Source organism: Urocitellus parryii, chromosome 11 (genome assembly GCF_045843805.1).
Source record: "Urocitellus parryii isolate mUroPar1 chromosome 11, mUroPar1.hap1, whole genome shotgun sequence".
Lineage (NCBI taxonomy): Eukaryota > Metazoa > Chordata > Mammalia > Rodentia > Sciuridae > Urocitellus > Urocitellus parryii.
The window spans coordinates 124,735,431-124,762,565 of NC_135541.1; the positions used below are offsets into that span (position 1 = coordinate 124,735,431).

General features: G+C 41.4%; 1 long non-coding RNA gene across 1 annotated transcript; it reads left to right on the forward strand.

The window, feature by feature from the left end:
* Window positions 1-9,503: 9,503 nt before the first annotated feature.
* LOC144249204 (uncharacterized) lies at window positions 9,504-16,631 on the forward strand. Its single transcript, XR_013342184.1, has 3 exons — window positions 9,504-9,671; window positions 14,220-14,504; window positions 16,231-16,631. It is a non-coding gene; the product is annotated as an uncharacterized LOC144249204 (long non-coding RNA).
* Window positions 16,632-27,135: the final 10,504 nt, after the last annotated feature.

A 27,135-nucleotide genomic window follows, 5' to 3' on the forward strand; every position in this document is an offset into this window, starting at 1 on the left:
CACTTGGGCTCAAGTAATCCTCTTGCCCACCTCCCAAGAAGCTGAGACTACAGGCACATAGCTCTGTACCCAGCTTAAGGAGAATCTTTAGGGCTCACGGCAGAGTTGATCTCAGTCTAGATAGCATTGGTGAGCATGAAGAATATAAAAGCTATGGAAAGTTTGTTGGACTCTTATTTTCTTTTTAAGAGGAATACTCACTGGCTATGCCCATAGCAGAGGTGGCTTCTTGCATATTAGACAAGATCACATTGCTGCTAGAAGGCTGTTGACAGTCACAGTGGCTAGAAGGAGTCAAGTACTGTTCATCTAGTGAGTCTTCCAGGATTTCATTTGCTTCCTCTTCTGGGACCTCCCTGCTGAACCTGGTGGGGTACATGGGACAAGAGATTAAATCAAGGCAGTCTAGAACCAGAGCTTAATAATTAGTCCTGATCCAAAATTCATGGAAGAGGCTTTGAAAACCAAAGAGGAAGTGCATCGATCCATTTGTGCTTGGGACATAGTGTACTTAGAATCCAGCTCTCTTAACAAATAGACGAGGAAATAGACAATTATGCTAATGACACTTAAGCCACAGTGAGATTTATGATATTGGATTCACAAGGCTGCATACGAGTTTTACTTCATATTATATTGGTGAAGGCAGTCCCCCACTCACTGCCTTGACAGGGTCACAGTGAGAAAAAGTGTTGGCAAAGCCGCTCTCCCACTGTCTTGACAGGGTCACAGTGAGGATGAATGCTGGCAAAGCCACGCTGGTTGGTGGGTAGCCGAAACCATGAGACCCTTTTTTATGTAATTGGGACTTTGCATTTTCATGCTGATGTTTCTCACAGGAGGCATGAGTATGTTAAATGCCAAACAAATTAAATTTCAGATGGCTAGAACAGAACAGGTAGTTCATGCCTTGGAGGCTGTTCTACTACCCCTCAGCATATCTAGGACAAAGTAGAAGGCTGTTCTTCTATCTTAGTACATTGTGGACAAACCTAATAACGGACAACAATCATCCTCTGAAAGGTCATGAGAACTAGTGCACCTTGACTGAGAAACAAACTCTTTGAGAACTAGTGTACCTTGACTAAGAAACAAAGAAACTCTTTGAGAAAGCAGCTCAACCAGTTTTATGAGAATAAATTTAGGAATTAATTAAAATAGCTTTATAGGACACAGTTTTAGAATAATGTTAGAAATATTATTTTATTTAGATTCTTAAGTTTAGAAATTCTCAAGTCTTTAGTTGTATAGGTTTCTGATATGCTTTAAGGATGAGTCATAAACTTTAGGATATTTTAAATATAAGATTTAAAGGGACTTTTTTAGATGGAATTTTAGATTAAAAATAAAGTACAAGTGTACTTTAAGTTAATGATTGGTTAGGAGACTTAGAGTCTGGTTACGTAGTTTGGCATTAGTTAATAAGAAAATAACATACCTTGGGAAAAATAGTAAATCTTGGGAAAATCTGAAGGGTGTAAATTGGTGACATGTTTTTTGATGATTCTGTACTTTTGATGATTGTATGGCTGGGGGCCATATCCTGGAAGGATGTAGATTGGTGTGCCCTCAATCATGGTTAAGGAAATGTCATGTCTTGGCAAAGCTTTAAATCATATAATCAATGACGTATTGTGAATCTATAATGATGAGAAAAATTGTAATAAAAGGGGACCCAGAGAAAGCTGCTTTAGCCCTCTCTCTGGAGATTGCTCGAACGGAACAACTCCTGTCTCATCTTTTCACCGACGCCACTCATCCTTCAGGACTCCCTGGACCCCGCTAGGGCTGGACCCCGGCATTATATGAAGTGGTTCATTGAATATTGAATCCTGAGACAATAACAATCCCAGGACTCTTGTGGCTTTTAGACCTCTCTCTTGAATGGTTCAGATTTATTTTTCAAGGTAATTTTCTGCCTGTGAAACATCTGCCAACATACTTTCTGACTCTGTGCAGAAAGCAGGAAGGTGTCTCATTCTGTCTTAGTTTTGTTGTTGTTATTGCTGGTGCTGATGTTGGGTTCAAACACAGGGCCTTGCACGTGGGAGGTAAGTGCTCTACCACGGAGCTACATTCTCAGTCCCTCACTTTGCTTTTTAACGACACAGGCTTTTAAAATACAGAAACCAGGGATTCCTGCTCAAATTACTTTTTGGTCAGACTGACTAGTTACCCAAACTTTCGGGAGGAACCTACGGGGGACCAGGGTTGTGACTCACTGATAGAGTGCTTGCCTCACATGCATGAGGCACTGGGTTCAATGCCTGGCACCACATAAAAAAAAATAAATAAATAAAATAAATAAATAAATAAAATAAAGATATTGTGTTCAAAACTAGAACTAAAATAATAATAATAAAAAAAAAAGAACCTACAGGAACTGAGCATAACACATTCCCCAGACAGCTGCACGCCATCTTCGGAGGGCTAGGAGACTCAGAAATGGGAAACAATTCAAGAGCTAGAAACAAAACAGACAACCATGTTTATTTTATTTATATTTGTTTGTTTGTAAATTTGTTTGTTTGTTTATTTCTTTTCTACGGTACCAGGGATTGAACCCAGGGGCACTTAATCATTTAGCTACATCTCCTGGAATTTTTATTTTTCATTTAGAGACAGGGTCTCACTAAGTTGCTTAGGGACTCAGTAAGTTGCTGAGACTGGCTTTGAACTTGCAATCCTCCTATCTCACTCCCAGAGTCACTGGAATTACAGGTGTGTGCCATTGTGTCAGACAGACAACCATGTTTGAAAAGGATCCATCACTGTAAAATGATTAAATGAAACAGGTATAATAAGCAGTTTCTGGTTTTTGCCTGAATTTGAGACATTTGACCTCTTAATTCCCTGCCTCTGGAATCCTCTCTAGATGGCACCATTCCATCATCAGCCTTCATCATTCAGTTACCTGACAGCCTGTAGCCTTTGTCTGTCTTCATCCTTCTTACTATGATTTTCTGGAAAAAAAAAAAAAAAAGCAGAAGATCTCGTCATAAGTTAAATAGGTCACATTTTACACACTGGAGACATGAGGGCTGTGTGATCAGGGACATAACATGCTATATGTTTGTTGAGAGCACTCAGAAAACTATTCCAGGAAGCCTCAGGTTGTACCTTTTGGGAAGTAGCCTGGCAGACTTCTCTGAGCAGGGGTGCTCCTGACATGATAAACTATCATTAGGACATTCACAAAAAGTTAAAAATGTGATTTTTTCACCAGCTTACAGGATACTTGCCCAGCTCTTCAACTTCTCCAGCTATAACCTTTATTCTCTGCACAAGGCTGGTTGCTAGACCATGGCTGTGAGTACCATTACTGCCATCATGAAGAACCTAGCCCACTCTCAGAGGAGAGGACAAATGACCCTGTTCTACCTCCACTCCAAAATCAGGGGACTCTCCAGGTTCAGTCTGTCTCTGCTATGCTTCTGATGTTTTCATGGGTGATTCAACCAAAAATCCTATATCCAATTAAAATATCTTTCAGAAATAAAGATGAATTCTTTTCACACTCATCAAGATGAAGTAAACCAGCTACCTCTTACTGATTAAAGACTAAGGACTCAAGAAAGAATGTCATGCCATGCCTGTAATCCCAGCAGCTCAGGAGGCTGAGGCAGGAGGATGGCTAGTTCAAAGCCAGCCTCAGCAATGGCAAGGCACTAATCAACTCAGTGAGACCCTGTCTCTAAATAAAATGCAAAATAGGGCTGGGGATGGGGCTCAGTGGTTGAGTGCCCCTGAGTTCAATTCCCAGTACAAAAAAAAAAAGAAAAAGAAAACAAAAAAGAACATTACAAGTATTTACCTGGGTTCTCTAAAAAGGAAATAATAGCATGTAGGTTAAAGATCATACTCAAAACTAAAATAATCTACATTGGGAAAAACTTTGCATTCTCTCCTGCTCCTTTGGGGGTCTGGGAGGAACTCATCTTCAGAGCCTGTAGCCAGTTTACCAGTGGTGAGCCTGCGGGCAAGGTGCTCTGCCAGCTTGCTTCCTTGGGTCAGTTGCTCACAGAGTCTTTGTCCATGATAGCTGGTGACGCCAGTGCTCCTGAGGACACTCTCAAAAGATTTGACTGCATTTTTCACGTGCTGAGCAAAAAGATAGCAGACACCTCTCCCTTCCTGTATTTTCTGCCGTAAATAGGTCAGTTCTTGGGCCTGAGCCTGAAACAGGCTATCAGATTTCCTAAGGTGGAAAAAAAGAGTGAACTGTAGGAGTGAACGTCATGAATGGTAGTTACAGGAGCAGAGATGTCTCTGAGAATGCCCCCAGGAACTTGCCAAATTGAATTCCTGTGCAAGCTGTCTGACTTGCCTGAGGCAAATGGAACAAAGAAGCATCCTTGGGTTTGTGGAGTTTTACTAACTTGGTTTTTTCAAAATGCCTCTTTAGGAGGGCTGGGGTTGTGGCTCAGTGGTAGAGCACTTGCCTAGCATGTGATGCACTGAGTTTGATTCTCAACACTGCATATAAATAAATGAATAAAATGAAGGTCCATCAACATCTAAAAATATACATATTTTTAAAATGCTCCTTTAGTTCCTCACTTCAACCCAAGTCCATTTCCTTATAATATACACCGAGCATTATGCAGTAAGTGACCAAATAAGCCAGGGATAGAAACGTTGGACAAGTATATCTGGTGTTAATTGAAAGATGAAAAGAAAAATCAGTGTAAAGGTCAAGAAGGACAGCATTCTTTTGAAGGACCTGAAGATAAATCTAATCAGGAGTAAATAAAGTTCTCACTCTATGGGAGATTTTGTTTTTAATTATTATACACATATTTCTTATGGGTTCCAATGTAGAATGTGAGCTCTGTGAAGCAACAGTGACACATCTTACCCAACTTACAGCCCCCGGTAAGTAGCATTTACACATATAAGTAGTTGTTCAGTTAATGCTTAGACTCATGTAATCATAAAACTGGATTAACATTTACAGTCACCTGGCCAATCTGACGCCTGAATCTCCTCCAAACTTTCCTACAAAGTACAGATTGTTGTCCAAATTATTCCAGGGTTCTTGTGAAGTGTTAGGGGAAGTGACCTATGCCTGCTTTGATCAAAGATCTCTATGTTAGTGGGTTTTACACATTTAAATTTCTAGGATTTCATTTTAACAAAAGGTCAACAGAAATTTTGGAACATCACAATCTATCCTATGTTTGAAATCTTCCAAGGAAGGGCAGTGCTGGTCCAGAGCCAATTAATAATGCCTTTTCCAGAAAACAACCACTCAGTTCTCTGTCCAGTAGTCCTAACAGTTAATACTCTACATAGTATGATACTTAAAGTGGGAAGGAGAAACACTTTTGCATGGAAAGTCACTTCGGAAAACTTGAAAATATCTCTCATAGAAAAAGCCCATTGGCCGGGTGCTGTGGTGCGCGCCTATAATCTCAGTGGCTCAAAAGGCTAAGGCAGGAAGATAGAAAGTTCAAAGTCAACCTCAGCAACTTAGTAAGGCCCTAAGCAATTTAGTGTGACCCTATCTCAAAATAAAAAATAAAAAAGGGGTCAGGGTTGTGGCTCAGTGGCAGAACACTTGCCTAGCATGTTTGAGGCACTGGGTTCAATCTCTGGCACCACATAAAAGTAAATAAATAAATAAATAAATAAATAAATAAATAAATAAATAAAAGTATTGTGTCCATCTACAACTAAAAAGAAAAAAAAATAAAAATGGATGGGGATGTGGCTCAGGGGTTGAGCACCCCTGGGTTCAACCCCTGGTACTAAAAAGAAAAAAGGAAAAGTTCATTAATGACAAATCCACACCTATAAAAATAGAGCAAGTATAATGATTATAGTAGAACCATGTGTCAGAGATGGTTCTATTCAGTATTTAATCTTTGCAACCCTCTGAGTTAGATACTCAATATTTTCGCTTTGCAGATGAGCTAGCTGAGGGAACTGACCTGCAGGAAAATTAGGTAAATTTGCTCAAGGACACAAAGCTAGAAGCCAATACTTATTATTCCAACCCTGGCCTCTGTCTCCATTTGATTCATATGTTATTAATGGAGAGCCCTGGAGCCCTCAGTAGACAGCAGCCCCATTGATTGTCTTTGTCTAGTTCTGTGCCTATCCTATGCATTTCTGCCCTTCTGCTGGCACAAATTCACTTTTTATTCTACCAGCCTGGGCAGCTGTATTCATGATCTTCATGCAGGTACCTCCTTACCCAAGTCTTGCACCTCGTCTCAACTCCTCTGCCACACCGCCCTCTTCAGACTGCAGCTCCTCTTCCAGCACAGATTTAATGAGTTCTTTGTACTCCTCACACCCTGGGAAGACAGACAAGCTTGTCTCAGTGGGAAGCCCAACATACTGCTGTGGTCACTGCCTCCAGGGGAGAAGGCAAAAGTAACCCCTGCACCCAGCTCTACAGAGATTTTCACATCTTTACTCTTCAATCTTCAACTATACTCCTTATTTTAGAGGTAAGGGAAGAAGTTCACGGGCAGATAAAATTACCTGGCAAGGTGATTCAATTGGTATTTGGCAGAGTCAGAATTCACATTTCCTGAGGTCTGACCATGATTACCAAACCTTTGGCCTCTTACACTAAGCTGGGGCATGAAATAGTGATTTCCTGTGTATTTGGGAAGACACCAAGAACTGCAAGACTAATGATTCCAAAGTATTTCAAAGATTTAAAAGTGTATCTGGGTTGGAGTTGTGGCTCAGGCAAATAAAAAAGTGCTTGCCTAGCATGTATTGATACGTTATTTATTATTAATAAAAGTCCATATTTACACTAGGTTTTGTTCTTGGTATTATAAAACACAAGTGAGATTCAAAACCAGAAAGCATTATTACACAAGAGTACATGTTCTTTGGAGGTTTCTTGTTTGTTTTTGCCGAAACAGGGTCCCAGTATGTTACCCAGGCTGGTCGTCTCAAACTCCTGTTTCCCACTGCAGCTGTACCATAAGCATCAGGCGCACCACACCGAGCACATGCTTTTAATCACTGCTCTACATTAATTTGATATAAAGTCCTAAGTAACATGTTTCTTCTTCAGCTTCAAAAATGTGTGTCTTGAAGTTGTGTTATGGTTGTGATAAATGATGTTTAAAACAACAACAGCAACTCAGTATTTCCACAATCCAGAGCTCATCTTTTTACTTCTTTAATAAGTGGGCTTTAAGTTTTACTTGTGTGTCTACGACAATAAGTTGGATAGTTTTTGTTTTTTTTTTTTGGTCCTGGAGATTGAACCCAGGCATGCTTAACCACTGAGCCAATTCCCCAGCCCTTCTTTATCTTTAATTTTGAAACAGGGTTTCACTAAGTTGCTTAGGGCCTTGCTAAATGGCTGAGACTGGCCTTGAACTTGTGATCTTCCAGCCTCAGACTCCAGAGTCACTGTGATTACAGGCAGGTGCCACTGTGCCTGACTAGATAGCAAAATTTACCCCTCCTCCTTGATTTATTGAAAAATTGCAGAAATTTAAAGGCAAATTCCATTTCAAAGTTTGCAGGATCCTCTTCTGATATCTGCATTCCACTCATGCCCATTTTCCCATGTGGTTCTCCATCACTGCAGTTTCCCTTCTTCCTCCTCATTGTCAATAGATAGGGGGTTCCCGCTGGACTTCCAAATGTGACAGCTGGCTGTGGACTCTGTACTGGACTCAACTGGGACTGAGACTGGTGGTCTTCACTTGGTCTTATTCTCATTTTGGCCAAGTGTCTCATACATAATCCAGAACCTAGAGGTCCACCTGGACTTGCTTTTTGTCTACAAAGTTCATATTCACTCAGGAAGAGATAGAAAGGGTGTTATAGAATCTCTGGTTTTCCTGGAAATACCCTCAATCTGACCAGAATGTGATGTCTTCCTGGAGCTTAGGTGGGAATGGAATCTTCTTAAGGCATCAAGACTTCCCTATTTGTCTGCTATTAATATTCTCATCTGTAAACGTCTGTGAGTCAGTTGGGAACCGACAGCTTTCATCTCCTTTAAGGCAGTTAGGATACACTATTACTTCTTTCTCCCCAGCATAATGCCTTACAAATAGGTGTTCAGAAACAGCTTGAACTGAATCCTGAGATTTCAGCCAAAAGTGGTGACACATGTTTCTGAGAAAAAACAATTTAGCACCTTTAACAAGATTTTAGTCTCTATTTCTCCCTACTCTCTTCCTACAAACTTTATTTCTTTGTTCTTCAGTTCTTTCAACCTCTGCAAATTGAGGGCAGAAACCCACTTCTACCTTCCTAGGAGCACAGCCAGGATGAAGTCTATTTTGATGAAGGATAGAAAAGAAAAAAGTTTTGTGGGAAGCCGTTCTCACACATGATTGAGCTACTTCCCTGGCTGGGTGTGAGGCGCTCAGACCAGCTGTGTCCGAGCTTTCCCCACCCTTCCCAGATGCGAGGGCCTGTCCGTGTGGGGGTGTGACTGACCACTGACCTGAAAACCAATCACTGACCCTGACCTTGGAATGCTGTCCCCCTCGACCTTCATTGGATGGAATTTTCCCCTGAATTTTTTGTTCCCCAATAAAAACTCACTCTCTGGTGTGCTTCCTCCTCTCTCCTGCTGGTCTCTTGTGTAAGCCTCGCTGCCCCATCAGGTGGCTAGAGGCAGGAGCTAGGAGGAGTGTCTCTGAGCTGGGCAAGAAAAAGGTAATTTGAGAGTTATGTGTCTTTAATTTGATCTCACTAGTTAGTTTACGGCAGAAGTGGCGCCCAAGAGGGGACATATTAGATTAACTAGGTTGGGTGTGAGCGCGCTATAGAAATAAGGAATTGGTGACATTTTGGGGTCACAAAAGTACCAGGAGGTACTGAAGCGACGAGACGTTAAAATTATTAATAATGGGAAACTCAACTTCTACTGATAAGGACATGTACTTGACTATTTTAGAAACGATAATTAATCAGAAAGGAAGGCAAATAAAAAAGACTCAGTTGTTACAATTCTTAAAGGTTGTAGGTGAATTTTGCCCTTGGTTTTGTGACCAAGATTCGCCAAATTTACATACTTGGGACAAATTAGGAAGGAAATTACATAAAATCTGCCTTTCTAATGAATTACCTGGAAATTTTGATAACATTCAAAGAGTATGGACTGCTTTAGAAATTTGTCTTTTTGATTACATGGGCCAGAGTCCATGGCCCCCTGAATATCTATTGAAGGGTATTCAGAGAGCCATTAAGTCTATTCAAATGGAAAACCTGTCTGAGGCCAAGGTAATCTCCTTTCCCTTAAGCCCGATAAAGACAAAAGCTCTCGGGGCTAAACCGAAAGTGAGAAATGTAAGCTTGCCTGAAGTGAGTCAGAGTGACTTGGAGGAAGATCATAGAGACGAAGATCATAGAAAGGAAGCCTCCGGAGGGATAGATAGTTGTCTTCCCGGAGGCATAGAAAGTCCTCCTGGAGGGATAGAAAGTAATCCTCCCGGAGAGGAAAATCCAGAAGAAATTCCTAGAGAGGTAAAAAGCCCTTCTCCACCACGTGGCTTAGAAGCCCAATTTCAAAATGGCAACAGCGAAAACTCAGCTGAGGAGTCGCAGTCTGAGGGAGAGGAATCAGACATTGAGATCCAGGACTTGCGGGGAAATTTTAACAGGCTGCGTTTAACACTGCCTGCCCAGGCTATTAGAATTCGGCCATTGTCTGCTAAAAAGACGAGATTTAACAGGTACTCTGAATTAACAAGGACTTTCCTTACCCCGTTCCAGCCAGGTGTTAAGAAGGCACAGGAAGCGGGGGAGGACATTAGCGAATTTCAACTTTTCCCAGGTTTTGAGCAGATTAATGAACAGGATCAGCGGGTTCGCGTCCACGCGGTAATTCCTTTTAAGACTATCAAGGAATTAAAGAGCGCTTGTGAGGTTTACGGTCCAAATTCACCTTTTGCGCAAAATTTGCTGGAGACTATCGCTTCACAACCGCTCCCACCGAGTGACTGGGTTTGGTTAGCTAGAGCTTGCCTGAGTGGCGGGGATTTCTTGCTTTGGAAGTCCTACTGGTCTGATTTTTGTGCTAAACAAGCAGAAAGGAATAGGAGACAGAATCTCCAGACACCAGTGGAAATGCTTTTAGGAACGGGTGAATTTACCGATTTGAAAAGACAGTTAAATTATGAATTTGCAGTATATGATCAGATAACTGCTTGTGCCAAACGTGCCTGGAAACAGATAGTTTCCAAAGACCAATCTAATTTAGTTCTAACTAAGGTTAGACAAGGTGCTAGTGAACCTTATTCTAATTTTGTAGGGAGACTGTATCAGACAGCCAACCGTTCCATAAGAGACCCAGGCGCTCGTGAATTCATTGTTAAACAATTGGCATTTCAAAATGCAAATAAATATTGTCAGGCTGTTCTCAGACCCCATAGGAAAAAAGGGACAGTTTCTGAGTTTATCCGTTTGTGTTCTGAGATCGATTGGACTCATCTACAAATAGTAACATTAGCTGCTGCATTAAAACAAACTTTGCAGCCACAGGAATTGGCCCGAAAACGCCCCGGGAGGTGCTACCTCTGCGGGAAAAGTGGTCATTACGCCCGGGAATGCCGCGCTCCTAATGTTAAGTCCAGGGCTCCCTCTGCTGTTGGCAGTAAGTATTACAGGGCTCGGGCCCACGTGGCGGATCAAGATGGCGCTGGTCAGCCCGCCTTCTTGTCATTTCCTCCTGGCAGGGAAAAAAACTTCCAATCAGCCCTTCCGCGGCCCTTCCCCGGTCCCACCAAAGAAATGGGGAATTGGAGGAGGGGTCGCACAGTTTGACTGGCACTGGCCATGGCAGGCTGCCATTTTCCTTATGACCCTCAGTGACAATGGAATTAAATCCTGAATCAGGGCCAAAACAAATTCCTACTGGGATTTTCAGGCCACTCCTTGAAAAAAGTATAGGTTTAATTTTGGGACATAATGATTTAAAAGAGGCCTTGGAGGTAATACCTGGAGCAATAGATTCTAATTTTAAAGGACAATTAAATGTTGCTCTAAGGTCCAATTATGCCCTACGGCTTACTCCAAAAGATACATTTGCCCAATTAATTTTATTACCCTGTGATTCAGATGAACACCCTCAAGTAAATTCAGTTTCCAAACCGCCAGACAGAATGTACTGGTCTCAATTAGTGCTACAGGAGAGCCCTTTATTGGAACTTAAAATTAATCATAAAAAAATCAAAGGAATTCTAGATACTGGGACAGATATTTCTATTTTTTCTAGTAAATTCTGGCCTAGGAATTGGCCCTTACATGTAGCACCAGCTAACCTAGAGGCAATGGGACAAATTTCACAGCCTGCTCAAAGTGCAAATTATCTCCGTTGGGAGGATTCTGATGGGAACAGTGGAGTTTTTAAACCTTATGTGTTAGAGTCCTTACCAGCAAACCTATGGGGAAGGGATATTTTAGCTAAAATGGGATTGTTATTAGTAACTCCAAATTCTATAAGATCAATTGAGGAAGTTAATCAGGGTTTTTTTTTTTCCTGGAGATGATAAGAAAACCTTTCAGGGAGAGTATCTGCTTGAAAACCATTCTCCGCGACAGAGATTAGTAAATACTCCAAACCAAAATTTTTACTAGGGGCCCTTTAGTGTTTCCCCGATCCAAAAGACAGCTGAAAAGATTACCTGGCTCACAGAGGAGCCTATATGGATTTCTCAGTGGCCCATCTCAGGGAAATAACTTAAAGTAATTCATAGGTTAGTTGAGGAACAACTTCAGGCTGGTCATATAGAGCCAACACTTAGTCCTTGGAACACCCCCCATTTTACCAGAAAAAATCAGGTAATTGGAGATTACTACAGGATTTAAGGGCGATAAATCATTCAGCCTATGGGATCCTTACAGCCAGGACTTCCTTCCCCCACAGCCATCCCTTTAAACTATAGCTTGATGGTAATAGATTTAAAAGATTATTTTTTCTCTATAAGGTTACATCCTGAAGATTGTGAAAAATTTGCCTTCACTGTCCCAGCAATTAATTTTTAAAAACCTGTTAAAAGATATTGCTGGAAGGTACTCCCCCAAGGAATGCATAACAGTCCTACATTATGCCAGAAATATGTAGATCAGGCGATAGCTCCTATAAGAAATAGCTTTTCTGAATCGAATATTATTCATTTCATGGATGATATTGGCTCATGCTAATCCAGAGGTACTTTCAGAAATTTTTACTCAGTAAGAGGCTTCACTTACAGCAATGGGTTTATGCATTGCTCCTCAAAAAATACAAAAGATGCCTCCTTTTCAATATTTAGGTCAGATAATTCAGGGACGTACAATCCGTCCACAAAATCTTCAGATAAGAGTTAAGGAGTTACATACCCTTAATGATTTTCAAAAGCTATTAGGAGATATTAATTGGCTGAGGCCATCCTTAAAACTAACTACTTCTGATTTAAGTCCTTTATTTCAGATATTACAAGGGAATCCTTCCCCAACATCTCCACGTCAGCTAACAATAGAGGCTAGAACAGCTTTTAAAAAGGTTGAAAGTGCAATTAGAAATGCACAACTTACTAGAGTTGATCCTAAAGAAATACTGTATTTATTAATATTTCCAACTGAGCATACCCCAACAGGAGCCATATGGCAAAGATTGGGAGTTATTGAGTGGATTTATTTAGCTCACTCCCCTCAAAAAACATTGATTCCTTTTTTTTTTTTAATAAATATGCACTTTTTAAAAAAATTTTTTTTTTTTTAAGGAGAGAGAGAATTTTTAATATTTATTTTTTAGTTATTGGCGGACACAACATCTTTGTTGGTATGTGGTGCTGAGGATCAAACCTGGGCCGCACGCATGCCAGGGGAGCGCGCTACCGCTTGAGCCACATCCCCAGCCCCATTGATTCCTTTTCATGACTGTATTGCTCAATTAGTAATTAAAGGTAGAACGAGAGTTTTACAATTAATTGGATCTGAGCCTGATATCATAATTATTCCATTTTCTGTTCAACAAAACAATTGGCTTTTTCAAATTTCTAGCTTATGATAGATAGCTTTTGCTGATTTTCCTGGCCAGATAGATAGTCATTACCCTTGTGATAAAATTATTCAATTTGCATCATTAACACTGCTTAGTTTTCCAAAGATTGTATGTGCCCAGCCTATAGATGGAGCCCTGTGTTCACTGATGGTTCAAGCTCAGGTAAAGCAGGTTTTTATAGTTGTGTTTACACAGAGGTAATGCAAACTTTATATACTTCTGCCCAAAGAGCGGATCTTCAAGCTCTCATTTGTGCCTTAAATTACCTTACAAATGAGCCTATTAACATTTATTCTGACAGCTTATATGCAGTTGAAGTTACCAAAAATATTGAAACTTCAGTTATTGGGATATACTTCATCACAAGAGTTATTTAAATTATTTCATAACTTACAAAAGGCAGTACAAATGCAAAAATACCCATGTTTCATAGGACACATGTGGGCTCACACTAATCTTCCAGGACTTTTAGCTTCAGGAAATGACAAGATTGATAAATTAGTAGCTGTTTTTCAACAGATGTCTCCATATAATTGTGCACAAGCTTCCCATTCCTTACATCATCAAAATGCTTCTAGCTTATGTAAAAAATTTAATATTACCAGAGAACAAGCTCGTCAAATTGTAAGTCACTGCCCTAAGTATGTCATTCATTCTCCATCTTTGTCATCAGGGGTAAATCCCCGTGGATTAAAACCAAATCAAAATATGGCAAATGGATGTAACTCGTATTCCTCCATTTGGTGAATAATGCAGATTTATTTTTGCCACAGTACATACAAATGAAAAAACTCAACATGTAATTTCTCATTGCCTAGAGGCCTTTGCTATGTTAGGGTGCCCTTTATAGATTGAAACAGATAATGCACCAGCTTATGTAAGCTCTTCTTTTCAACAATTTTGCCAAGAGTTTCAAATTAATCATAAAACAGGAATTCCTTATAATCCCCAAGGTCAAGCCATTGTGGAACGAGCTCATTTATCTATTAAGCTTCAATTACAAAAATTAAAAGGGCAGAATAGGTTTATGACTCCCCAAAATAGCCTCAACCATGCCTGTTCATTTTAAATTTTTTTAATTGTGACGCAGAAGGTCACACTGCAGCTGACAGACATATGTCTCCTGCAGTAACAGGCCCTTTAGGCAGAGTTTTGTGGAAAGATTTACAGACCAGTCAGTGGAAAGGCCCAGACCCAGTGATTATGTGGGGCAGAGGTCATGCTTGTATTTTTCCAGAAGGTGCTTTCCGTCCTGTCTGGGTGCCTGAACGTGCTATCAGACATGGAAGAGATAGAACCCAGATTCAAGCGACTGAAGATCGACCCAGAGAAGCCCCCATTCAAAAGGAAGAGATATAGAAGAAGGACGAAGAAAAACCAGACTGAACCAGCCGAAAGGCTGATTTCATGGGAAGACGTGAAGAAGCTAACAACCCAGGCTTCCCGAATAATTCGACTCCTAGGAAAAAACAGGACCCCAGTGATGATGATAGCAACAGTAATTGCCCTGCTGGGCTGTCAGGTAAAGGGGAATCAGATAGACACTTACTGGACATATTTCCCAGATCCACCCCTGGTACACCCAGCTGTGTGGACTGGAGAATCTATTCCAGTGTTTACTAATGACTCATTCATGATGGGAGGATTTACAGATACTCATATTACTCCCAATCATGTGACTAGATTTAATTATTCTGGCCACAGTGCCCAATTACCTTTGTGTTGGTCCCACAATAAACATGCTGGCTGTCTGAAAGTATTTGAGGAAAAGACAGCGATTGGTAGACCTAGACTGACTAATCATACTATTTATGGAGACTTAAAACCTTATACTAGGGCTGGGAATGTGGCTCAGGCGGTAGCGCGCTTGCCTGGGATGCGTGCAGCCCGGGTTCGATCCTCAGCACCACATACCAACAAAGATGTTGTGTCCACCGAGAACTAAAAAATAAAAAATATTTAAAATTCTTTCTCCTCTCTCTCCTCTCTCACTCTCTCTTTAAAAAACAAACAAACAAAAAAAACTCATACTAGATCAGTAATTAAGATGGGACTTTCCCATAACAAACCAGTCATTTCTGCAAAACCTCCACGGATACCCCACTGTCCAAATAATTCTGCAATTGAGATTGGCACCTTTCCTAGATGGATAGATTGTGTAAATACCCTTCCTGTACAACATAAGGTGTCTAAAGATAGTGGGTATATTTTAGACTGGTCTCCAAAAATTGATAAGAGACAATTACAAAAAAAATTCTGCTATGACACCTGCAGGATTTGTTAGTAATATTTTGACTCACAGTGAGGGTGGTATTCAAAAAGATGTTTGGTGTTTAATTGCTACCTCAGAATTCTTACATTTTACAGACAAGCCTTTACCAAAATTTGTTGGCAAGAGCTGTAAGGAGGGATCTTGCTATGGCTTACGAGCCTGTGTCCAATCTCCTTATGTTTTAATTATTGGAAATGTAAAAGTTAAATGGATAGATGACAGATATGTTGTTACATGTAACAAATGTAACCTAACCAATTGTATTACTAGGTATAATGGAGGAAAAGGAGTGCTAATACTTCATCAGCCCTCTTTTGTTTTATTGCCTGCTAATATTTCAGAGCCATGGTACGCTGATGCTGGTTTTCAAATCAGCCCAGCTAGTGAGACCTAAACGTGCTATTGGAATTATAATTGTTGGTGTTTTAGCGCTGTTTCTTTTATTGCATCCAGTGTTACTGCCTCAATAATCTTATCTCAAAATATTCAACATGCAAAATTTCTTAATTTAGCCCAAAATACTTCCAAGGCTCTGTGTAATCAAGTAAATATTGATGAAAGGATTGAGACTAAGTTAAACGCCTTAGAGGCGACTGTTACAGACATAGGTTTGTTACAGACATAAAACTTTCGGCTTTAAAGTTTGAGGAAAGGCTTAAATGCCACACAAATTATAAATATGTGTGTGTTACAGCTGCCAAGTACAATGCTTCTCTCTGGGATTGGGAGAAGGTTAAGAACCATTTGTTAGGTATTTGGCAAAATAATAACAATAGCTTGGATCTTTTGGAACTTCACCACCATATCCCAGAAATTCAAAATAATAGAGCTGATTTTTCAGATCCTTCTTCTTTGGCTAACCAGATATTGAAGGAGTTAAATGGATTTAACCCTGGAAATATTCTTAAACACTCGGCCTCGTACATTATTGGATTGTTCTCTTTGCTGTTAATTCTCTTTTGTCTTGTAATTATAGGATGGTGAGTCTTCGGAGCAAAAGTGCAGAGGCTCGAGAGAGTAAATCATCGCCTGATTTTTAAAAGAAAAAAGGAGGGATATGTGGGAATCCGTTCTCGCACGTGATTGAGCTATCTTCCTGGCTGGGTGTGAGGCGCTCAGACAAGCAAGCTGTGTTAGAGTGTGGGAAGCCATTCTCGCACGTGATTGGGCGACTCCCGGTTTGGGTCTGAGGCGCTCTGGCTAACTGTGTCGGAGCTTTCCCGGCCCTCTCCTGATGAGAGAGCCTGTCCGTGTGGGGGTGTGACTGACCACTGACCCTGAGGCCAATCACTGACCCTGACCTTGGAATGCTGTCCCCCTCGACCTTTATTGGATGGAATTTTCCCCTGAATTTTTTGTTCCCCAATAAAAGCTCACTTTCTGGTGTGCTCGCTCTCTCTTGCTAGTCTGTTGTGTAAACCTTGCTACCCGGTCAGGTGGCTAGAGGCAAGAGCTGGGGGAAGCCGTCTCTGAGCTGGGCAAGAAAAAGGTAATTTGAGAGTTACGTGTCTTTAATTTGATCTCACTGGTTAATTTCTGTGTTTCGAACCTCTAGTATGAAGCTAGCATGCTGGTCGCATGGCAGAAAATTTGAAGAATATTTAACTTCTGATGTACATTTATCACTTTGGTGACCATGCCCCAGTAGGACTTACCATATTTCTGCAGGTGGTTGGCCAGAGAGAAAGCTGTAGCTTTGGAAGTGAGGTATTTCTCTCTGAGATCTTGCAATTTCTGTTTGCTTTCTTCCAGCTGAGAGAGCAGGTACTGGTTAGATTCCAGAATGCTCATTTCTTTCCTTGGACCAGAAAGAGTAGCGGGAGATACTGCCATGCTAAAGGTTGTGGTAGAAGTAGAACCAGAACCTGGGGATAAGAGATCCAAACAAATAATAAACTAAAAATAAGTGATCATGGTGATGATTGTACTACTTGGTAAGCTAATAAAAATCACCAAACTATACAAATATAATGGATGAAATCTATGGTATATAAATTATAAAATTTATTGTGTTAAAAATTTAGTTTCCTTACATTAAAAAAAAAAAAGAATCAAAACAAGTATAAAGAATGCAGACTTGGGCCAGGCATGGTGCTGCACGCCTGTAATCTCAGCAACTTGGGACGCTGAGGCAGGAAGATCATGTGTTCAAAACCAGCCTCAGCAAAAGCGAGGCACCAAACAACTCAGTGAGACCCTGTCTCTAAATAAAATACAAAATAGGACTGGGGATGTGGCTCAGTGGTCAAGTGCCCCTGAGTTCAATCCCTGGTGACACACACACAAAAGAATGCAGACTTGAAACTAGGCATAGTGGCAAACACTGGTAATAGCAGTAACTAAGGAGGCTGAAACAGGAGGATCACAAGTTTAAGACCAACCTGGGCAACTTAGTGAGACCCTGTCTCAAAGAAAAAAAGACTGGGAGTGTACCTCAGTGGTAAAGCACCCCTGAATTCAAATCCCCAGTACCACCACACACACACAAAAAAAGCAGATTCGATCATGACTTACTTTTAGAATAAACTTTGTCGGCATGCCACAACCCTTCAAATCCTTAGCCACAAAAATAAAGCCCAAGATGCCCAGACTCAGAGCCTAAGTCAGCCTGTGGCTCAGACCCCCACAGGAGGGAGGCTCCTGTGCCAGGCCTGGAGCTGAATAACAGAATCAGAAGGTGGAGGATGTCATAGAATCTCAGCAACTCCCGCCTCTGGCTCCCTAGTCCACAGTGACACACAAGGCCACTGGTGACGCCGTGCCCTCCACAGTGCTTCTCGGTGTCTGTGTGACAATCCTAAAGGCCATCTCTGTCTAAAAGTCAAACATACATTCATTTTTTATTTTTGCAAGTGCATAGAAAACACAAAGGAATCAATATTTCCCCAATTCTTAAATTATCTTGAGGACTGTCATGACATCATTTTTTTCTTTAAAATATTTAAGAATTTTGGATAATATGGTATTCTTCTCTGATTCCTCTCAAGATTTTTTCATACTATTGTAATATTATAGAAAAAATCCTGAGTATGGTATTCTCTACATGTGAATGGGTTCTGTCTTCAGGTTCTTCTTGCTGTGCCCAATGTTAGGCTGGCTCCATTTCCTCCACTAAGGAATCGCATTGGCTTCTCATTAACTTGAAGACAGGTTTCAGGCCTCTGCCTCCTGATCCACTCCTCCTCGTCTGTGTGTGGGGTTTTTGTTTTTAATCTCTATATGCCAAGTGTGTGCTTGCCACTTTCATTCTGCCTCCCCAGGATCTCTTCCAATCTGTCACCTTTGATTTCACAGAATCTTTTTTTCCAAAACAGATCTTGAAGTAGTTTATGTATATCTCAAATACATTAGTGACCACCTTGTTTCAATTGAAACTATTCTTTGGAGCAGTTTTTATGCAACAATGATTAGTAGTTTCAGGTCGACCAATGCTGTTGACCTGAGGATGTATTCTCAGAGCGTGGTAAAAATCAAGATTGTGAGTCTGTGGTGGGAGATTCTTCTGAGAAGAATCAGAGAAGAATACCATATTATCTAAAATTTTAAAATATTTCTGTGGTAAGAAGTTACCACAGAATTCCTGTGCAAGGGGGTTTAGTGGCAAAGAAGTTGAGGTTACAAATATAGGCCCAGATGGGAGAAAGTGATCCCTGACATACCTCATTTCCTGTGCACAATTCCTCCCCAGTAGTGAGAGAGGCTCCTCTCGAATGTGTATCTCTTCACTTCTGCTGCCTGGCTCTCTAGGCTGGTGGCCCACACGTGCAGGACCGTGGACACGTCCCTAGGTACCACTGAACGGTCATGACAAGTGAAGGAAACTGCCCAACCCCATGCCAGCCTGCAAATACACCAGGTTTTTGAGAGTCTCAAAAGCTTTAGATGATATCAGTATTTTTAAATGTTGAGGTGTATTTGAAGGATTAGCATGTGGTCTATCCTACAGAATGTTTCATGTATACTTGAGAGGACGTATATTCTGCTCTTTTTCAATGGGGTATTCTACTGGTGTCTATTAGGCCATGTTGTTTTAAACATTTTATTTCCTGGTTGATCTTTTGCCTAGTTTTTCTACCCCTTATTAGAAATATGGTATTGAAATCTGTAACTGTTATTGTTGAATTTTCTACTTCTCCCTTCAATTGCATCAGATTTTGCTTTCAGTATTTTTGGGGTTTTGTTAGATGGATATGTGTTTGTAATTGTTATATCTTCCTGGTAGGTTAAGCCTTTTATAATTATGAAATATCCTTATTTGTCTCTGGTACCACTTTTTATTTAAGATCTGTCTTTTTGTCTTGAGGTAGTATAACGTTAGCTTTCTTACTGTATTAATATGTAGGGTTATATGCCAAAAGGAATTTTGCAGATGTGATTAAATTGGCCTTAAAATGGGGAGATTATCCAGGTGAACTTAATTCATCATGAGGCCTTTAAATATGGGTCTAGAGCACATAGAACTAGAATGTCAGAAAGGTTCAAAGCATGCCAGTGATCAGTGAGGAAGAAGCTCTTAAGTGCTGACTTTGAAGGTGGTGAGAGCCACAGTCAAAGAATTAAAGTTTTTTACAATTAGTGCTACCTCAAAACATAAGCTTTTTTTCTTTAAAGGTATATGGATTGAACCTAAAGTCACTCTATCACTGAGCTACATCCCCAGCCCTTGCTATTTTTTGAGACAGGGTTTTTGCTACATTGACAAAGCTGGACTCAAATTTGTAATCCTGCTGCCTCAGCCTCCAGAGACGGTGGGATTATAGGCATGTGCCACCATGCCTAGCAAGTTTCTCAAAAAATATTTTTAGTTGTCAATAGACCTCTATTTTATTAATATGTGATGCTGAGAACCAAACCCAGTGCCCTAGACATGCAGGCAAACACTCTACCACTGAGCCACAACCTGAACCCTAAGCTAACAGTTTTTAAAAATTTATCTACAGTGGGGTACGGTGATGAACGCCTGTGATCCCAGCAACTTGGCAGGCTGAGGCAGGAAGTTGGAAAGTTCAAGACCAACTTTGGCAAATTAGGGAGACCCTAAGTAATTTAGGGAGAAACTGTCTCAAAATTTAATAAATTATATTTGCTTTATATTTGCCCCCTACTGTCTGTCTAGAATGGGAGTCACAACCGCCAGCACTTTGCCCTGCCTCCTGTCCTCTCTGGATGTGCCATGCCTTTCTGGAGCCCGACGGCACTGCCTCAGTCCCCCATCCACATTCACCCAGGCTCCAACCTCTACCCTTCTGGGAGTCCAGAGGGCCCTCCCTCACAGTCACAGTTCTATACAGGTAATTACCACAAACTTTGCTCTTTTCTGGTCCCATAAGGCCAGGACCTCTAAGACTTGTACTACTGTTGGTGTATTTCTATTTTCGGTGTATCTGGAGAACTCTCTGAAGTTTCAGTTTCTTCACCCCGCTGCATAGAAAGAAGTTACCAGACGACCTGTACAAAGCCCAGTACACAATCAGGGCTAAAGTACACAATCAGGACCAAATGATAATTCGCCTAAATCAGTCAGAGATATTGGTAAATGTGGTGAGGGTATTTTTCCTAAGGTTCCACACTACAGAAATATACTAGAACTTACTTTTTACCAATACACAACCCGGAGCGGTGGTTGTACACCTCAGGCAAAACACTGATCCCTCCAAGACCACAACATGGTTTCTAAGGCCAACCATTTCTCTACTGCTTAGAAATATTCCTTTTTTTTTTTTTTCCTGGTGCTGGAGATTGAACTCAGGGGCATTTTATTTTATTTATCTATTTTATTTAGAGACAGGGTCTCACTGAGGTGCTAATTAGCAAGCCTCACCATGCTGAGGCTGGCTTTGAACTCTCAATCCTCCTGTCTCAGCCCCACCTCAACCAGCTGCTTAGACAAATTCTTGAGTATCATTTCTCTTAAAACCACTATCAAGTCTGCATAATTTGCTCCTGGTGACTATATTTCTGTGGAGACCTGAGTTACCTTACTCATAAATAATTCAGCAGAAGTAGCAAAAAGATCACTGTCCCAGTCTGGCATGTACCACAAAGACTCCCATGGACACTCTGTAGATGCATTGATGAACCGTGCAGAGCGAGTGACAATCACATACATTAGCCAGAAATCAAAACTTGGTCCTCCACATGAAACTGCAGAGTCTACCTTCAAACCACCAAAGCCCAGAATCCGTGCCTGTGGAGCATGTGGGACGACCACATCGGACCTGAGGACTTTGTTTTCCAGATGCCTTCAAAGACTTGTACCCCCTCCTGGAGCCACCATTTAGACTTGGTGACCCCATATTGAGAGTGGCATATTGTGCTCTCTTCATAGGAAACCATGTTTTTCATAAGAGGTATTTGTATGTTTTATGGAAAGTGTTGGCAGATATCAATTCATAAAACATAGACACTCAAACTGAGAGGGTCCTATCCAGAAGCTCCCTTACGGCAGTTAGTTCTGTCCCAGTGCTGCAGGACATGGGCCTTCCAGGAAACGGAGGCAGCACAAAGGTCTCCCTTTCAAACCCCGATTCTTGTGATCAAGTCGGAAAGATTTCAGACATTTACCTCAGAGTAACCGGCGTGTGTTCTTTTTTCAATATTTATATTCATTGTACCGGGGATTGAACCCAGGGACGAAAACACTGAGCCACATCCCCAGCCTTTTTATTTATTTATTTATTCATTCATTCATTTATTTATTTATTTATTTATTTTGAGATAGCATCTCCAAAGGCTGACTTTTTGGGTTTTTTTAATTGCGATATGTTCTTTATTTACTTTTTTTTTTTTTTTACTTTATTTTACTTTATTTTTTGTAATGCTGAGGATCAAACCAGGGCCTTATGCATGTCCGGCAAGTGCTCTTCCTCTGAGCTACACCCCAGGTTGGCTTTCAACTTGCAATCCTCCTGCTGCAGCCTACCAGGTTGCTGGGATATAGGCTTGTGCAACCTGTCTGGCCAGGGATAGGAAAGGGAAAAGGGGGTAATCTCAAGGAAGAGAGTCGGGGAGAGGGACAGTATACCTCTCCTATATTCCAAGTTTACTGGGGATCTCAGGTTTCCAAAGAGTCCTGCCCAAGTTCACCTCTTGACTTTTGACCAACAACAGGATGACATCAGACTTTTAAGTCCCCACTGCCATGACAACTCTAAGTCACTTCGGCCTATGCTGACTGATTCTAATTGGAATCTGATCATTACAGATTTTGTGGTTAGGAGGAATTATCTTTATTTCCCTGAGTTCTGGGGTCTGGTCTGTGTAAGAGTCACAGAAGTCCCCTACTTGGGGTGACTCATGTTCTTATTGGCATTTCATGACCTGCATTTCTCCTGCAGATAACAGATAGTTTGCTAAGGAATGTAACATATCTTGTAGACTTAAGCCAAGCAGGGCTGCAGATAAATTGCTTTTTAAAAGTCAAAATATGTGGGGGTCAGCACAATGGTCCCATTTTATAAAGTTATTCTATAAATTTTATAGAATAAAAATTTTTATGGGCCCAATTTGTAGAAATATTATTAATCTTATGTTTCCACCATTCACATCTGACTGTTTCCTATTGAGAGAAGAGATGTCTCTGAGGGACTGGACTAGAGGTGGAGCTGGGCAGAGTTACACAATTTCATGCCGGTTTTCCCTGTGCATTGCCCTCATTTTACTTTAGCGTACCAGGGCACAGCCAAGGGCACCGGCTAGGTTGTGACGATTCGTGGGCCTTTCTTCATTTCAGGGTTTCATGGGCACTTCCTTTTGCAATTCAGTATCTCTCCCTTTATTCCCAAATTCCTATATCTGTTCCAGGAATGCTAGCCAATCCCATAAATTGGCTAGGAAAAGTATATTATTGTATTTTGGAGAACAGTTTCCATAGTTTTTTCCTTTACACCCTTGAGTCTTCGAAACTTGTGGAATCCAGGCAGGATAGAAGAAATTTTAAAATAGGTAGAAAGAAGACACAAGAGAAGGGCGTGGAGATAGAGTTTTGATCTGAGGCTCGGCATACATTCCCGCCTGTCACTCCCCAAACCAGTCTCCCCCCTGGACTGTCACTCCCAAATTTCTAGGAAATCTTTAAATATTTTTATTTAATTTTTGTTTTTAGTTGTTGACAGACCTTTATTTAATTAATTTATTTATTTGTGGTGCTGAGAATTGAACACAGTGCCTCACACATGCTAGGCAAGTGCTCCACCACAATCCCAGCCCTTAAATCTTAAAGTTACCATAAATTCACCCACTTATGAAAATTACCTTGTGCACTATTAATTAGACCATCAATAAATATATTAAGCAAAGAGAAATATTATATTTTTAGAAGCCTATAATTTGGGGGACTTTCCAAGATTATATGCTGATCAGATGGAGACCCCACCAGCCTAAGGATTCTGAGAACGAGGAGCTGATACCCTCTTCACATACCTTCCAAGTCCATGGCCTACCAAGTTTAAGAGTTGAGAATCCCAATAGCAATCTCACTCTCAAGATGGCCCCTATTCTTCCTGGAATGTGTATTCTTTGCTTTCCTAAACAAATCTCTGTACCTTTACTGACACAGCTTAAATTCTTTTCCATCATGTTTATCAAAAACCCATTTGTCCCTAGTCGTGTGCCCCTTTCTCTGAGAACTCCTTGGGACTCTATTCTGGGGATATAATCAATATACTCATGTAGGCAGGATAAAGTAGAATGTGTTTCTACTTGTCAAAAGAGACATGGAGGAGATCTATTTTCAGAATTTTGGAAGCATCATCTTTCAGTGCAAATTTTACTGATAGACTCAATTGCAGGGCTGGGGATGTAATTCAACAATAAAGTTCTTGTCTAGCATGAACAAGCCCTGGGTTCATCCCCAGCACTGCCAAAAAACAACAACAACAACAACAACAAATCTTTCAAAATATTAACTTTCTTGATATGAAAATTAGCTCTAAGATGTCTGCTTTTACAAGTTAACATCACTAGGTAAGCAGTAAAACAATGTGGGTTCTTCTGCCCCTAAAACATCTGCGTAACAATGAAATTATCTTCAGAGACAAAACTCTCCTAACAGACCAAGATATTTAGCATCTCTGATGCTTGAAAGTCAACTTGGCTGGATATAACTGTCCAGGTCATCTTGATTTGGGGTTGGGATGGGAGGGAGGCTAGTACACCTTATCCTAGCTATTAATCAGGTTTTCTTATGTAAACTAGTAATACTTTCTCCAAGTTTGCACCTTCCTTGTAACTCAAAGTGCTATTGTTTTCCCCAAGAAAGTAGCTAATTATAACCAGACCACAAAAATGTGTTCCCAACCAAGATTTTGTACAATTTTCTATCTCAAAATTATCTCTTACTCATTTCTAGCACTTAAATATTTTAATCCACATTTATTTTGCTTAGTATTTATTGTTTTACTTCAAATAACAACAAGCCAAATACTAAATGTCTCAAGCCAAAAAAAGAAATTTATTGTCAGGAAAATTGTTCTAGGTATGTAAATAAGTAAGAGAGATTTCTGGGTGTTCTAGTTGTGAAGTGTTGGGTATTGTTTCTTGAAAAGGAACAGAAAATAAATATCATGTGCCTAGATGCAAAATCAAGTATATTACATGGGTACATACAATGGGTAAGAAAATAAATGTCCATATGTTTTATTGATGAAGTACAAAATTATTAATAATTGAGCACAACCTTTTGCATGGTGAATGTCCTTACCTGTTCTGCTTGCCTTGGATCTCTGGTACAATCCTCACTTTCCTCTCCACAGGCTACTTGCTCTATTTTCTCCAAAAGTGGGGAGACCTAGCACTCTGCCAAGCTGTGAACTGCCAACACCTCAAGTCCCAGAGCGAGACCCCCAACATCCTCAGAGTAATATAGGAAGACTCATATAGTAATATAGGACTCAGAGTAATATAGGAACAGAGATAACATTTCTCTCTCAAGGAAAGAGAAACCCGAACAATGAAGTCCTCAGGCCTCTGAACTGAATACCAGTTCTGTCCTCTGCCGACTGCTGCATCTAGTTTTTGCTCTTGTCTTTAGTATTGCCATCCCAGGCCCTCCACAAGGCCCTATCACTGAGCTACAACCCTAGTCTCTGGTTTTACCTACCTTGGATGGATGGCAATTTCCTTGTGCTCAGGCTAAATTCTCCTTGAGACCAGGCTTTCTCAAACACCACACCTCCAATCTGTCAGGGGGAAAAATGGTGTTTCCTCCTTGATAAATTAGAGACTTTGATCTGCGTCTCTGAATGTGAGCAAACTGCTCTCCTGATAAAGGCGAGGTGGTGGATTCAACTCTCAGCCCTGCGCGTTTGACACCCTCAGTCCAGGGATCTGGGTCTGGACGGCCGTTGAGACTTTTCTTTCGTTCCGAGCGTCAAAATCATCCTCTGCGGAGGAACAGGATCAGGACTAGGTCCTCTGGCCGGCCCCTCTTGCCTGGTCAGGGACACTTCAGCCCTTCCCTGTCCTCTGCAGAGAAGCCCAGGGGGCGTTTATTCACTGTGCCTGGAGCTCACGAGGCACAGGGGCGCGGGGGCGCGCGAGGTCATTTTGCGGTTCCTCCAGGAGCCCCTGCCTCCGCTGCCTTGTTCTCACCGGGAGAAATCATGTCCGCGTCCCAGGAGCTTTGCAAATGCCCCAACAGCTGGGGGGGGGGGGACCAGCAGGGGAAAGGCAGAAGCTGCTGAGGGCGAGGTGGAAGTAGACCAAAGGCAAAAGAAGAAACCCCCATGAGATTTTATGGTTCAAAGGCACCAAGAAGGTGAGAGGGGCCTTCTCTGCAGCCAGTGCCTGGGCAGCAGGTGGTCGAAGGCGGTTGTCTCCAGTCCGGTCACAGTAGCAAACTTGGGCCTGGCTATTCCCAAATAAACCACCGTTTCTACTTCCCAGTTGGGTAGTGCTTGAACCTGATACAACTGATGCGTTTTACTTCTTTATTTTATAAGTTATGTACTTAAGAGTATTTTCAATTTTTTTAGCCACACGCGGTAGTGCCTGCTGTGATCCCAAATTTGCTATCCTGCTTCGCTCAGTGGTAGAGTACTTACCTAGCAAGCCTGAGGCCTGGCAAAGGAAAGTACTTTTGTTGTTATTTTAAAGAGAGAGATCAGTTTGGGGTGGACACAACATCTTTATTTTATGTGGTGCTGAGGATCAAACCCAGCGCCCCGTGCATGCCAGGCAGCACCTTACTGCTTGAGCCACATCCCCAGCCCCTGTCTTTTGAACTGTACTTTCCAATGTGATGAAAAATTGAAAAACCTCTGCATTAGGGAAAGCAAATACTGTTGAGAATCTCTCTCTCTCTCTCTCTCTCTCTCTCTCTCTCTCTCTCTCTCTCACACACACACACACACACATTACATTTCAGCCAGATAGGTTTGAACCCTTAGGTCAGACACATTTTAAGTGTGCTGTTAGTGGAACTTAAAATGTAGGTACATTTGACCAATTAAGCAAAAGTAATAGCGATGGGTTGCAGAGGTGATAACAGGAGAAGCAGCTCTGTGGCCTCCCCGCTCTGGTTAACCAGAGCTTGCCCTTGGATAAAACTCGGATTTCCGTTGGCAGCCTTCTTCAAAGGATCAAAACCTAAGACTACGGTGGGTTGATCCAACAAGTCCTAAGTGAGGGCTGGACCCGGGTGGCTGGAGGACCACACTATCGATAGCCACACTATCGACGCCCTTGCCACCGTGCAGAGCCGGGGCTCTGAATCCGCGGCGGGAAACTTCCCAGCTCCAGGAAGGCGGCAGAGTGGGGTGGGCGGTTCATCACTGCAGGACAGCGCCAGCCAGCCCCCGGGGGAGCAACCCTGGGACCACACAGCTACTCCCAGGTTGAGTTCTGAAATAGCCGAGGGGGTGACGGGCCAGTACCATTCTGC